This window comes from Cyclopterus lumpus, chromosome 2, assembly GCF_009769545.1.
Source record: "Cyclopterus lumpus isolate fCycLum1 chromosome 2, fCycLum1.pri, whole genome shotgun sequence".
Classification (NCBI taxonomy): domain Eukaryota; kingdom Metazoa; phylum Chordata; class Actinopteri; order Perciformes; family Cyclopteridae; genus Cyclopterus; species Cyclopterus lumpus.
Window position 1 is genome coordinate 10680674 of NC_046967.1, and position 7728 is coordinate 10688401.

Genomic DNA, 7728 nt, shown 5'->3' on the forward strand with positions numbered 1-7728 from the left:
AGTCAATAAAAGAAGGAAATCTGAAGAAAAGAAATCCGAAGATCGTAGAAATATTGCAATCATTTACCATCAGATGTCAAACACTGAGTCGCAGCCAGGACTGAAAGATAAAAAAAAAAGCACATCAAATTCATTCTATAAAGGACACGTCACATGATTTGGTCCCAAGTCACCCAGTTCCCAGTGAAGGACCATTAAAACCAACACGACCAGGTTAGTTTTCATACTCACGGGCGATGATGGTCAATCTTGTGGAAAGCATCTCGTCAGCTGTAGCGAATGATGATCACGACACCGCAAACCACAGCGTTTTATACAATTTCCTCCTTCATCCGCCCTAAAAGGCACACAACCAATCCTGATGTAGGAAGCCAGTGCTAACCAGCAGCAAACATCCCCGTGGGGTAAACAAACAGAACAAACGTCCACAATGGAGCTTCATGAACATGTTAAAGCTCACAGATATCCAGAATAACAAGATCATATCCAGCGTTCCGTAGTACTTGAGGACCTTTGGCTGTACGTTGGCAGTGTATTTAGGATAACGATCGTTGTCTTTGCTCAGTGTCAGCACACCTCATTAGTCTGATAAAAGAACAGTTTGTGTTGTCATGGGCAGAGAAAAATGTTTCACAATAATTCTAATAAAAAGGTCTATTTGAGTTAGTGTGAGCTGTATTACCTTCTCAAGTGGTAAGGATGCACACTTTGACTCCCACACACCTGTTTCCCCATGAAACAAACTGTAAGTGAAGCCTTCGAGGGCTCTCTTTATCTGACTGGCCTTCAATCCGTCTCAGAAATATATTTTCATAAAGTGTGTTCCTGTATGAGAACATTTAATCAACGGGCCGAAGACCAGATGTTCACAGACACTTAATTTTAACCAACCAATTGCATTTCATGGTATTCATGGCAACAGGAAGCTGGCACTGTTTTCTTGGAGAAAACAATGACATGAAGACTGAGTTTCATGATCTATTGCTTTTGTCTTTCACCTCATTGCTGTTCATTGTCATCAGTTTGTTCCTGAAACCTGTGTGTTTGAATCCTGCCTGCAAACCACATTTCTTTTGAGATAATAAGTTACAATTAAAACTAAAGACTGAGATAAGGTTGAAAGCCTAAAAGTGGAGCTGGAAACCCACTATTTACAAGTTCAAGAATGAACCTCAAGATGTTATATTGTAACAGCAATATGCTACAAACAAGTAATGATTATCCCAATATACTTGTATATGTATGAATTGTTTATGGCATTTAATAGCACTCACTGTGGTCAAAGGTAGCAACTACAGTGTGATGGCACTTCCGACGACTGGGTGTGGAGCCCAAAACCACATGCTAGAAAGCTACATTTTTGGAACAATTAAACGTATGAGAAACCAGTTGATATAATGCAGTAGAAGTCGGTTGATGTTGCAGCCAGAGATCTGGACAGATATACTGGTGTAACTGATACCCGTTGTAAATATAGTACAGTGTGTTAATGTGATGTGAATACGTGAAGTGTTTGTTAAAACGGTAGAGTGAGAAATATAGTAGAGAGAGTTGAGACAAAGGATTGTTAAGGGGGAATGGGGAATATATCCAGAAATGGAAGGGAGCGGGTTTACTGGATGTAACAACCCAGGAGGGACCCACCAAAGAGCAGAAAATGAAGCTGAGAAACAACGCAGCAAGAGAGGAACAGAAGGGGAAAGGATGGTTCAGCCACTGCCAATAGAGCCATCCCCTGTAACTCCGCCATCGGCCCCAGTTTCCACCCCTTCCATCTACCCTGTCATAGGTGAAAACCCTCTCCTGTATGCACACAACCCATTTAAAGGAGTGCCACACCATGGCACCAATGGTAGAGCTAAAAGGCGGCAGAGTAGAGGTTGATTTTGATTGCAACTCCCTAGAAAACCGAGCAGTCCCAATCCAATCTTGGAGAGGGCTTTAGCTGGTCTAGAACAGGGCATGGAATGGGAAGCTAGGGACATCCAGCGAAAAGAGGAGGAAAGAAGGGGAAAAGGGATCAATGGTGGAAGAAATAGCACAAGCGAAAGTGGACTGAGCCCAGCCGTTAACACAAAGACACCCCACAACCAGGGTTTAGTCAGAAGAAGGAGGGCTTATAGCCACCTCCTTCGACAAAAATGTGTATATAGACAGCATAGAGGTACCTAGAGGAGTGCCGGACGAATACAAAGCCCAAAATGAAATTGCTCTCGGAATCAATATTTCTATGGCCCACAGTTAAAAACGTGAATTGGATCAATTACATTTATTACAACCAGCAGAGATTTATAAATTACACTCACAATGCCATGAACGGCTTGATGGAACAATTAGATAAAACCTCAATGACTTGGCAAAATAAAATTGCATTAGATATATGCTTCTGGCGGAAAAAGGTGGTTATGTCTGTCGCTCATTACTACAGTGGCCATTATGACCTTGACTTTGGTGCTCTGTGGATGTTGTTGCATCCCCTGACTCAGGACTTTATTTACCAGACTCATAACCACCGCATTGACAAAAGAGAACCAGCAATTGATAATGCCACAGGTAACTTCCGAAGCAGAAATAGATAAGCAAAATCCAGACCGTGAATATCTCTATGAAACCTCACCCCCAGGTTATTTTGATCCAAATCAGGTGATATGTGAAAACCGTGAAAGCAAAATAACAAATAAATGGTATTAATATGTACATTTTTCCAAGTCAGACATCCCAAATTTCAGCCAGAGCCCAGTTTGGAGAACTTCTCCGTACTTCCTAACTTTCCTCCTCAGCAAAACTTGTCTCTCCATCATACGCTAACTGTAATGTTGATCGTAAGATGTTTTATGGTTATCCGAATAATAGGATGACTCAGGTATGAATGAAATGTATTGATTCTGGGACGTAGTACGTTTCTCTTGGGAGATCATAAAAACAGCTGTTTCCAGGCGGAAGAAGCTTTTATTTTTGGAAGAAACCAATGGATGATTTGGATGGAAAGCAATTATGAAGTCACCACACCTCATTGGGACCATGTTGGGAGACTTTTCTCCTAAAAGTTACAAGAAAACATGACTCGCATGACACAATATTATTGCCTCAACTGTTTGCACGACCGTGCACAGTGCATGTGTTTATTGTCACACACAACTATAATAAACGATGAGGTAATTGTGATCATGGCTGGGATCAGTTTTTCCCAGATGCTCTGTGTTTGCTGTAACTGAACAGGATCCAAACCCGTTGCACCTGAGGGTTAATTCAAAAGAAAAGCCGGAGTTACTTGAAACCTGTCATCTTGATGTACGACTATTTGTATTGAAAAGCACAAATGATAATATATTCAGGACAAAAATATTCCCCTCGCTCCCACAAAATTTCTGAACAAATACGCACTTGTTTTCCACGTGTTTTCTAGCTGTAAAACTTGCAGAGGTCATATTCAGAGGTTTTTTTGTGCAGGTGGTCTTGTCAAAACGGCCAAATTTGGCGTCTACAATTTGAACTTGCCCTCTTTCTGAGGGAGACACAGAAGACGAAATGTCAAAACACAGACCAGCTGAAATAAAAGAGTCAACAGTTGATGCAACTTGAATGATAAACCCACAAAAATGTCACGACTAACCTTAAATACTGCTGTTTTAAGCTTCTTTTTTAAAAACTAAATATTAATACTGTCGTTTATTATACTTCATATTTGTATTCTGTTATTTTGCCAGTGTTAAACAAGACATGGTAACCCTTAATGATATACATCTTGTTTTATATATGATCTAACTTAAAAGGGGCCAACAGGAAGTATAGATTTATAGATCCAGGTTGTATTGATTACATAATTAAAGATTAGTATGATTACATTTATAACGATGGAAAGATGTGTCTTTTTCAATATCCCAACATTTCCATGCATAGGAGGGTTATTGACATATTCCCTTACCACACTGGATTTCTGCAATTTCATTTTCACATGCAACAACGGTAATCACATCTGTTGAAACATCAGGAGAGAAGGTCAGATCTCAGCTTGCATTCATAACTTCTTCAATATGCTGTATGTCAGCAAGTCCTCTGCACTCACTGGCTGGAAGGACTAAACAGTCGTAGGCGATCTGAATAAACTTATCATTGGAGTTATCGTGCTGGAACATCGTCACATCGGGTTTGGGTAGTCGGCAGTGTTCCAGATGGTCACAGCTAGAGAAATATTGGAAAAGGTCAAAATATTGCACAGTCAAGACTTTCTTTTGGTGAAATATTCGTTCGGGGATCATTTAAAAAAAACTAAATTCCACCTTTAAAAAATATATATATAGCCAGCTGTCTTATTAAACATACTGGGTTTTGGTTTGGAGTCCATTTCCTATATACTCACTGCACAAAAATGAGTCGCTATAATAAAGTAAAAATAGGATAACCCCTTACACGAGCTTGAACAAGTACAGCAGGACCAGCTGTAAGGAGTCCCCGGTGAAGACCGTGGCGGGCTTTGTTCTGTTGGTGCAGTCGGCGTCGCTTTCCACACCAGAGTGTATTTCCATCACATCAATTGTTTGTCCCGGAGCTGAACACACGGATCACAATATTAACAATGGGTGATGGAGGAGCTGAAATAAGGTGCTGCTAATAAATGGATTTTGTGTAACGTTAAAGATAAATAAACGGTGAAATACATACGGCATTGCAGCTCGCTGTTTACACCATGACACGCCACGTCATAGACCAGTCCTGCAGCTACATATTGTGGACGTTACGAGGCTTTAATCAAACCTTTACAAGTTCTCAACATGTTTATGCTTTATTTCCTCAGGGAATTATGAATGAATTGTGAATTATGAATGGTATTTTACAGAATAAAGTACGGTGGATACAAGAGATAACACGTAGAAGTATATTTAGATAAAGAAATCTGAAGATCGTAGAAATATTGCAATCATTTACCATCAGATGTCAAACACTGAGTCGCAGCCAGGACTGAAAGATAAAAAAAAAAGCACATCAAATTCATTCTATAAAGGACACGTCACATGATTTGGTCCCAAGTCACCCAGTTCCCAGTGAAGGACCATTAAAACCAACACGACCAGGTTAGTTTTCATACTCACGGGCGATGATGGTCAATCTTGTGGAAAGCATCTCGTCAGCTGTAGCGAATGATGATCACGACACCGCAAACCACAGCGTTTTATACAATTTCCTTCTTCATCCGCCCGAAAGGCACACAACCAATCCTGATGTAGGAAGCCAGTGCTAACCAGCAAACATCCCCGTGGGGTAAACAAACAGAACAAACATATAGATGGTTACTTGAGGGCTTTTACTGTAAAAACTGAATGAGTGAATTATATAATTATAATTAATGAATAAATATGGTTTACAGCTATAATGACCGCGATGAAAAAGACTATTTTTCTTATCGACGACAAATCTGGTGAAAAGTTAAAAAGGCCGTCTATCAATACGTTCCTTCTCCTGTCTGTGGCCCTCGGCCTCGAGTCCGTTGGTTTTTACTGAGCAACAATGGAGCTTTATGAACATACTGAACCGACTAAAGCTCACAGAAATCCAGAATAACAAGATCATATCCAGCGTTACCTAGTACTTGAGGACCTTTGTCTGTACAATAAAGTGCAGTGTATTTAGGATAACGATCTATGGCTTTGCTCAGTGTCAGCACACCTCATATTAGTCTAATAAAATGACATATCTGTTTGTGTCCCAGGACCTCACATCGGATCAGGAAAAACTCCCCAAAAATAACCTTTCACAGGGAAAAAAGGGAAGAAACCTTCAGGAGAGCAACAGAGGAGGATCCCTCTCCCCGGATGGACAGATGAATAGATGTCATGTGACCAGATGAACAGAGTTACAGAGTTACATAAACACATTACATGAATATGACAATGTATGAATGGAACTCCAATCCATGAAACAGAAGGAGGTAGAGAGGAGGGGGGGCGGGGCATCAGCAGGGCCAATGGGAGGCCGGCTCACCAGGCATCAGACACCTCCAGGTCCAATGGACCCTATGAGACGTGAAGTCACAAAGACTCTGGGGGAGAAGCAGAGTTAATAAGGTGCAATGGAGAGATGTAAATTCATCCATAAGGAGAGAGAGAAGAGGAGATAGGTGCTCAGTGTATCCTAAAACATCCCCAGCAGCCTATAAGCCTATAGCAGCATATGCACGCTTTGACTTCGTCATATAGCGGCCATATCTCGCACACCTGTTTCCTCATGAAACAAAAAGTCTTTGGGAACTTCACCCTATTGTCCCAAATTCTCCATAAGTTTATTAGGGACACAGCAAGTAGTTGACACGCTGACAATGTTTTCCCGAACAGTACAGCCAATGAGGACTTTGGGGTGACCGTCGGACATTTGTTAGACAGTGACATATGACAACTATCCACTGGGGGGGGGCGACATCTACTTATGGGGATGCCAGTATGGGGGTGACATCCTTCCTTTCCCCATACTTCTCAATAGTTAACATGTAAATGGTGCCAGAAGGGTGACATCCATTTATTTATTTCACCGTTGTGAATGATTGGTTCGCTCTCGTAGCGGCAGCAGTAACCCCGTTTCTTCTATCGTGCATGTTGAGAAATGATATACTTAAAAACTAGGATGGAAACAAGACACATAGGGAGGCCTTGAAACTTTGTTGAGAATGTTATACTTAGAAACTAGGATAGACACCAGACATATAGGAAGGCCATAAAACGCCACTTAGTTAGTTAAGCACACGTATAAATTATACTACGAAGACTCTCCTCCACACAATTCTCAGGGACCCAGATAGATAAGCTCACCATAAATACCTTAGCTAGAGCTCTCCTCCACATAGTTCAGGGGTTCAGATAGAGTGCAGGAGGCTGCCCGTAGATAAAGATCACCTGCTGACCTACTCCCTAAAACTGAGAGACAATGAGAAGATTGCACAACATACATACACACTGATCTGCTACGCCACCTGGAGGCCATCCTGTGCTCCAATGAGGCTCTCTCAAAGTCTAAACCAAGAGCCACCTTATAGTCGACCAATCAAAAATGCCCTTAAGGACGATATAGGGTGAGTGCGCATTCTGCTAAGTGCCCTTTTCTTGCTAATTTAGTTAGCTTTGGGACCGTGCACGTATGTTTAACTGCTGGACATAATACTCCTGTTACAATTGAATACATGTTAATTGATTGATTTTAATTACCTCGTCTCGAGTCCTGATTTCACTACCGCAAGTGGAGACACAACACCAACATTATTAGGATATCGCTATATTTTTAATTTATTTTCACCACCGCCATTTTTTGCTTAGGTTTAATATAGAGTTAATGAGTGGTCCAAGTCTCGGAGAACCAACATCTTCAGCGCGGGTATTTTTTAAAATCTTACCACCGCCAGCTTGGGAAAGTTAACTGAATTTTTAATTTTTGATCTTCAGTCCAGACAAAAAGTGCAAGAAGGACAACTACTAACTAACTACCTCACGATAAGTCCAGTTTCAACTTAAGCTACGTTTTCGAACACCTTTGTTAACATGTGGTTAGCTAACGTTAGTTAGGTTAGCACATGTTTCTCCATGTGGTCGGCATACACGTTAGCTAAATAAGCAGTTAGCTGTTCTTAGCTTAGTTCACATTTAAATACTGAATACTATTAGTAACAGGTTACTAAAAAATAACAAGGGAAGCAAGGCAGCAGTCTAGCTTATTTTTCCATAATGTTCAGTTGTCAATTTTGTC